This window comes from Sphaerodactylus townsendi, linkage group LG06 (assembly GCF_021028975.2).
Source record: "Sphaerodactylus townsendi isolate TG3544 linkage group LG06, MPM_Stown_v2.3, whole genome shotgun sequence".
Lineage (NCBI taxonomy): Eukaryota > Metazoa > Chordata > Lepidosauria > Squamata > Sphaerodactylidae > Sphaerodactylus > Sphaerodactylus townsendi.
The window spans coordinates 125,545,621-125,553,774 of NC_059430.1; positions in this window are offsets into that span (position 1 = coordinate 125,545,621).

An 8,154-nucleotide genomic window follows, 5' to 3' on the forward strand; every position below is an offset into this window, starting at 1 on the left:
CCTTTGGAGGAGGGCGGTATATAAATTTGATGAAATAAAAATAAATAAATAAATAAATAAATAAAATTACACTAATCACTCTAAATATATGCTTAGCTCCAGTGGTGGGATCCAAACATTTTAGTAACAGGTTCCCATGGTGGTGGGATTCAAACTGTAGCATAGCGCCAGTGGGGCTGGGTGGGGCACGACGGGGGCATGGCTGGGCATTCTGGGGGTGGAACATTCCTGGGCAGGGCTGTGGCAAGGACACAGCCACTGCGCCAGTCCTTGGGTGGGAAACGAATGCACGCAGGTGCAGGCTGCCACACATGCCGGTGCACCTCCTGCTAGACTGCTTCAAGTTCTGCGCGCTACTGCTGAGAGGAGGGGCGTAACTAAGGCAAAAATCATGTAGCAAAATCACCCATTAGTAACCCCCTCTCGGCACACACAAATAATTAGTAACCTACTCTCGGGAACCTGTGAAAACCTGCTGGATCCCACCTCTGCTTAGCTCATTCAATAAAGTTAAATTTAAACAAAATTATTTATTTGTATCATGTTATTAATGATGTGATGTCCATAATGATTATATACTCAACACAGACTCGCAAGTCACGAAGTGACAGTGATTGACAGTGACTGATACCCGACCACATTCAACCCAGCCCTGTTGTCACACATTCCTTATCACAGGTGCCCCGTGGAGGTGTACATGCATCCTCCAGTGGTGTAATGGTGCATGTGGCAGCAGCTTTAGAGCATGGCAGATAACACACAAGACCCCAGCCTGTGCACATGACACAGCAAGAAGTCATCACATGTCTGCACACACATACACAGAACCCACAACACCACTCACACAACACCACGCAGCATGCAGCTCCCTCAACATGTAAACTACAGTGTTACCAAATCATAAGAATACAGTGAGATACTGATTTCCCCAGACAGCTTGCAAACATTTAGAACAGGGCTTTCAAAACTGTGGGATCCACAGATATGTCACTTGTCTACTAGACTAATCCGGCACTGCCTGGGGGAATCTATTTGCATTTATTTATTTATTGTTGAGGTTTTTATACCGCCCTACCCCTGAAGGGGCTCTGGGCGGTGAACAACATAAATATACAACAATACAATTAAGAGCCCATTAAAATAACACAGCGATCAATATAATAAAACGGCGTAAGCAATAAAACCCTTATTAAAAAAACCCTCCCAAGGGGGGGGGGGTTGGTTCAGGCATCACGGCTTAAGGTGAGGGTTTGCAGGCATAATCAAAATTTCTGTCCTCAAAGGCAGAGGGATAGTATACAAAAGTCTTATTATTTATTATCTATCTATCTATCTATCTATCTATCTATCTATCTATCTATCTATCTATCTATCTGTCTGTCTGTCTGTCTGTCTGTCTGTCTGTCTGTCTGTCTGTCTGTCTGTCTGTCGCAATAAATGCACTTGTCTGCAATGCTGTCTGTCTGTCTGTCTGTCTCCCCACCCCCCCCCCCCCCACCCCCCCCCCCCCCACCCCCCCCCCCCCCCCCCCCCCCCCCCCCACCCCCCCCCCCACCCCCCCCCCCCCCCCCCCACCCCCCCCCCCCCCCCCCCCCCCCCCCCCCCACCCCCCCCCCCCCCCCCCCCCCCCCCCCCCCACCCCACCACCACACCACCACCCCACCCCCCCCACACCCCCCCCCCCCCCCACCCCCCCCCCCCCCCACCCCCCCCCCCCCCCACCCCCCCCCCCCCCCACCACCCCCCCCCCCCACCCCCCCCCCCCCCCACCCCCCCCCCCCCCCCCCCCCCCCCCCCCCCACCCCCCCCCCCCCCCACCCCCCCCCCCCCCCACCCCCCCCCCCCCCCACCCCCCCCCCCCCCCACCCCCCCCCCCCCCCACCCCCCCCCCCCCCCACCCCCCCCCCCCCCCACCCCCCCCCCCCCCCACCCCCCCCCCCCCCCACCCCCCCCCCCCCCCACCCCCCCCCCCCCCCACCCCCCCCCCCCCCCACCCCCCCCCCCCCCCACCCCCCCCCCCCCCCACCCCCCCCCCCCCCCACCCCCCCCCCCCCCCACCCCCCCCCCCCCCCACCCCCCCCCCCCCCCACCCCCCCCCCCCCCCACCCCCCCCCCCCCCCACCCCCCCCCCCCCCCACCCCCCCCCCCCCCCACCCCCCCCCCCCCCCACCCCCCCCCCCCCCCACCCCCCCCCCCCCCCACCCCCCCCCCCCCCCACCCCCCCCCCCCCCCACCCCCCCCCCCCCCCACCCCCCCCCCCCCCCACCCCCCCCCCCCCCCACCCCCCCCCCCCCCCACCCCCCCCCCCCCCCACCCCCCCCCCCCCCCACCCCCCCCCCCCCCCACCCCCCCCCCCCCCCACCCCCCCCCCCCCCCACCCCCCCCCCCCCCCACCCCCCCCCCCCCCCACCCCCCCCCCCCCCCACCCCCCCCCCCCCCCACCCCCCCCCCCCCCCACCCCCCCCCCCCCCCACCCCCCCCCCCCCCCACCCCCCCCCCCCCCCACCCCCCCCCCCCCCCACCCCCCCCCCCCCCCACCCCCCCCCCCCCCCACCCCCCCCCCCCCCCACCCCCCCCCCCCCCCACCCCCCCCCCCCCCCACCCCCCCCCCCCCCCACCCCCCCCCCCCCCCACCCCCCCCCCCCCCCACCCCCCCCCCCCCCCACCCCCCCCCCCCCCCACCCCCCCCCCCCCCCACCCCCCCCCCCCCCCACCCCCCCCCCCCCCCACCCCCCCCCCCCCCCACCCCCCCCCCCCCCCACCCCCCCCCCCCCCCACCCCCCCCCCCCCCCACCCCCCCCCCCCCCCACCCCCCCCCCCCCCCACCCCCCCCCCCCCCCACCCCCCCCCCCCCCCACCCCCCCCCCCCCCCACCCCCCCCCCCCCCCACCCCCCCCCCCCCCCACCCCCCCCCCCCCCCACCCCCCCCCCCCCCCACCCCCCCCCCCCCCCACCCCCCCCCCCCCCCACCCCCCCCCCCCCCCACCCCCCCCCCCCCCCACCCCCCCCCCCCCCCACCCCCCCCCCCCCCCACCCCCCCCCCCCCCCACCCCCCCCCCCCCCCACCCCCCCCCCCCCCCACCCCCCCCCCCCCCCACCCCCCCCCCCCCCCACCCCCCCCCCCCCCCACCCCCCCCCCCCCCCACCCCCCCCCCCCCCCACCCCCCCCCCCCCCCACCCCCCCCCCCCCCCACCCCCCCCCCCCCCCACCCCCCCCCCCCCCCACCCCCCCCCCCCCCCACCCCCCCCCCCCCCCACCCCCCCCCCCCCCCACCCCCCCCCCCCCCCACCCCCCCCCCCCCCCACCCCCCCCCCCCCCCACCCCCCCCCCCCCCCACCCCCCCCCCCCCCCACCCCCCCCCCCCCCCACCCCCCCCCCCCCCCACCCCCCCCCCCCCCCACCCCCCCCCCCCCCCACCCCCCCCCCCCCCCACCCCCCCCCCCCCCCACCCCCCCCCCCCCCCACCCCCCCCCCCCCCCACCCCCCCCCCCCCCCACCCCCCCCCCCCCCCACCCCCCCCCCCCCCCACCCCCCCCCCCCCCCACCCCCCCCCCCCCCCACCCCCCCCCCCCCCCACCCCCCCCCCCCCCCACCCCCCCCCCCCCCCACCCCCCCCCCCCCCCACCCCCCCCCCCCCCCACCCCCCCCCCCCCCCACCCCCCCCCCCCCCCACCCCCCCCCCCCCCCACCCCCCCCCCCCCCCACCCCCCCCCCCCCCCACCCCCCCCCCCCCCCACCCCCCCCCCCCCCCACCCCCCCCCCCCCCCACCCCCCCCCCCCCCCACCCCCCCCCCCCCCCACCCCCCCCCCCCCCCACCCCCCCCCCCCCCCACCCCCCCCCCCCCCCACCCCCCCCCCCCCCCACCCCCCCCCCCCCCCACCCCCCCCCCCCCCCACCCCCCCCCCCCCCCACCCCCCCCCCCCCCCACCCCCCCCCCCCCCCACCCCCCCCCCCCCCCACCCCCCCCCCCCCCCACCCCCCCCCCCCCCCACCCCCCCCCCCCCCCACCCCCCCCCCCCCCCACCCCCCCCCCCCCCCACCCCCCCCCCCCCCCACCCCCCCCCCCCCCCACCCCCCCCCCCCCCCACCCCCCCCCCCCCCCACCCCCCCCCCCCCCCACCCCCCCCCCCCCCCACCCCCCCCCCCCCCCACCCCCCCCCCCCCCCACCCCCCCCCCCCCCCACCCCCCCCCCCCCCCACCCCCCCCCCCCCCCACCCCCCCCCCCCCCCACCCCCCCCCCCCCCCACCCCCCCCCCCCCCCACCCCCCCCCCCCCCCACCCCCCCCCCCCCCCACCCCCCCCCCCCCCCACCCCCCCCCCCCCCCACCCCCCCCCCCCCCCACCCCCCCCCCCCCCCACCCCCCCCCCCCCCCACCCCCCCCCCCCCCCACCCCCCCCCCCCCCCACCCCCCCCCCCCCCCACCCCCCCCCCCCCCCACCCCCCCCCCCCCCCACCCCCCCCCCCCCCCACCCCCCCCCCCCCCCACCCCCCCCCCCCCCCACCCCCCCCCCCCCCCACCCCCCCCCCCCCCCACCCCCCCCCCCCCCCACCCCCCCCCCCCCCCACCCCCCCCCCCCCCCACCCCCCCCCCCCCCCACCCCCCCCCCCCCCCACCCCCCCCCCCCCCCACCCCCCCCCCCCCCCACCCCCCCCCCCCCCCACCCCCCCCCCCCCCCACCCCCCCCCCCCCCCACCCCCCCCCCCCCCCACCCCCCCCCCCCCCCACCCCCCCCCCCCCCCACCCCCCCCCCCCCCCACCCCCCCCCCCCCCCACCCCCCCCCCCCCCCACCCCCCCCCCCCCCCACCCCCCCCCCCCCCCACCCCCCCCCCCCCCCACCCCCCCCCCCCCCCACCCCCCCCCCCCCCCACCCCCCCCCCCCCCCACCCCCCCCCCCCCCCACCCCCCCCCCCCCCCACCCCCCCCCCCCCCCACCCCCCCCCCCCCCCACCCCCCCCCCCCCCCACCCCCCCCCCCCCCCACCCCCCCCCCCCCCCACCCCCCCCCCCCCCCACCCCCCCCCCCCCCCACCCCCCCCCCCCCCCACCCCCCCCCCCCCCCACCCCCCCCCCCCCCCACCCCCCCCCCCCCCCACCCCCCCCCCCCCCCACCCCCCCCCCCCCCCACCCCCCCCCCCCCCCACCCCCCCCCCCCCCCACCCCCCCCCCCCCCCACCCCCCCCCCCCCCCACCCCCCCCCCCCCCCACCCCCCCCCCCCCCCACCCCCCCCCCCCCCCACCCCCCCCCCCCCCCACCCCCCCCCCCCCCCACCCCCCCCCCCCCCCACCCCCCCCCCCCCCCACCCCCCCCCCCCCCCACCCCCCCCCCCCCCCACCCCCCCCCCCCCCCACCCCCCCCCCCCCCCACCCCCCCCCCCCCCCACCCCCCCCCCCCCCCACCCCCCCCCCCCCCCACCCCCCCCCCCCCCCACCCCCCCCCCCCCCCACCCCCCCCCCCCCCCACCCCCCCCCCCCCCCACCCCCCCCCCCCCCCACCCCCCCCCCCCCCCACCCCCCCCCCCCCCCACCCCCCCCCCCCCCCACCCCCCCCCCCCCCCACCCCCCCCCCCCCCCACCCCCCCCCCCCCCCACCCCCCCCCCCCCCCACCCCCCCCCCCCCCCACCCCCCCCCCCCCCCACCCCCCCCCCCCCCCACCCCCCCCCCCCCCCACCCCCCCCCCCCCCCACCCCCCCCCCCCCCCACCCCCCCCCCCCCCCACCCCCCCCCCCCCCCACCCCCCCCCCCCCCCACCCCCCCCCCCCCCCACCCCCCCCCCCCCCCACCCCCCCCCCCCCCCACCCCCCCCCCCCCCCACCCCCCCCCCCCCCCACCCCCCCCCCCCCCCACCCCCCCCCCCCCCCACCCCCCCCCCCCCCCACCCCCCCCCCCCCCCACCCCCCCCCCCCCCCACCCCCCCCCCCCCCCACCCCCCCCCCCCCCCACCCCCCCCCCCCCCCACCCCCCCCCCCCCCCACCCCCCCCCCCCCCCACCCCCCCCCCCCCCCACCCCCCCCCCCCCCCACCCCCCCCCCCCCCCACCCCCCCCCCCCCCCACCCCCCCCCCCCCCCACCCCCCCCCCCCCCCACCCCCCCCCCCCCCCACCCCCCCCCCCCCCCACCCCCCCCCCCCCCCACCCCCCCCCCCCCCCACCCCCCCCCCCCCCCACCCCCCCCCCCCCCCACCCCCCCCCCCCCCCACCCCCCCCCCCCCCCACCCCCCCCCCCCCCCACCCCCCCCCCCCCCCACCCCCCCCCCCCCCCACCCCCCCCCCCCCCCACCCCCCCCCCCCCCCACCCCCCCCCCCCCCCACCCCCCCCCCCCCCCACCCCCCCCCCCCCCCACCCCCCCCCCCCCCCACCCCCCCCCCCCCCCACCCCCCCCCCCCCCCACCCCCCCCCCCCCCCACCCCCCCCCCCCCCCACCCCCCCCCCCCCCCACCCCCCCCCCCCCCCACCCCCCCCCCCCCCCACCCCCCCCCCCCCCCACCCCCCCCCCCCCCCACCCCCCCCCCCCCCCACCCCCCCCCCCCCCCACCCCCCCCCCCCCCCACCCCCCCCCCCCCCCACCCCCCCCCCCCCCCACCCCCCCCCCCCCCCACCCCCCCCCCCCCCCACCCCCCCCCCCCCCCACCCCCCCCCCCCCCCACCCCCCCCCCCCCCCACCCCCCCCCCCCCCCACCCCCCCCCCCCCCCACCCCCCCCCCCCCCCACCCCCCCCCCCCCCCACCCCCCCCCCCCCCCACCCCCCCCCCCCCCCACCCCCCCCCCCCCCCACCCCCCCCCCCCCCCACCCCCCCCCCCCCCCACCCCCCCCCCCCCCCACCCCCCCCCCCCCCCACCCCCCCCCCCCCCCACCCCCCCCCCCCCCCACCCCCCCCCCCCCCCACCCCCCCCCCCCCCCACCCCCCCCCCCCCCCACCCCCCCCCCCCCCCACCCCCCCCCCCCCCCACCCCCCCCCCCCCCCACCCCCCCCCCCCCCCACCCCCCCCCCCCCCCACCCCCCCCCCCCCCCACCCCCCCCCCCCCCCACCCCCCCCCCCCCCCACCCCCCCCCCCCCCCACCCCCCCCCCCCCCCACCCCCCCCCCCCCCCACCCCCCCCCCCCCCCACCCCCCCCCCCCCCCACCCCCCCCCCCCCCCACCCCCCCCCCCCCCCACCCCCCCCCCCCCCCACCCCCCCCCCCCCCCACCCCCCCCCCCCCCCACCCCCCCCCCCCCCCACCCCCCCCCCCCCCCACCCCCCCCCCCCCCCACCCCCCCCCCCCCCCACCCCCCCCCCCCCCCACCCCCCCCCCCCCCCACCCCCCCCCCCCCCCACCCCCCCCCCCCCCCACCCCCCCCCCCCCCCACCCCCCCCCCCCCCCACCCCCCCCCCCCCCCACCCCCCCCCCCCCCCACCCCCCCCCCCCCCCACCCCCCCCCCCCCCCACCCCCCCCCCCCCCCACCCCCCCCCCCCCCCACCCCCCCCCCCCCCCACCCCCCCCCCCCCCCACCCCCCCCCCCCCCCACCCCCCCCCCCCCCCACCCCCCCCCCCCCCCACCCCCCCCCCCCCCCACCCCCCCCCCCCCCCACCCCCCCCCCCCCCCACCCCCCCCCCCCCCCACCCCCCCCCCCCCCCACCCCCCCCCCCCCCCACCCCCCCCCCCCCCCACCCCCCCCCCCCCCCACCCCCCCCCCCCCCCACCCCCCCCCCCCCCCACCCCCCCCCCCCCCCACCCCCCCCCCCCCCCACCCCCCCCCCCCCCCACCCCCCCCCCCCCCCACCCCCCCCCCCCCCCACCCCCCCCCCCCCCCACCCCCCCCCCCCCCCACCCCCCCCCCCCCCCACCCCCCCCCCCCCCCACCCCCCCCCCCCCCCACCCCCCCCCCCCCCCACCCCCCCCCCCCCCCACCCCCCCCCCCCCCCACCCCCCCCCCCCCCCACCCCCCCCCCCCCCCACCCCCCCCCCCCCCCACCCCCCCCCCCCCCCACCCCCCCCCCCCCCCACCCCCCCCCCCCCCCACCCCCCCCCCCCCCCACCCCCCCCCCCCCCCACCCCCCCCCCCCCCCACCCCCCCCCCCCCCCACCCCCCCCCCCCCCCACCCCCCCCCCCCCCCACCCCCCCCCCCCCCCACCCCCCCCCCCCCCCACCCCCCCCCCCCCCCAC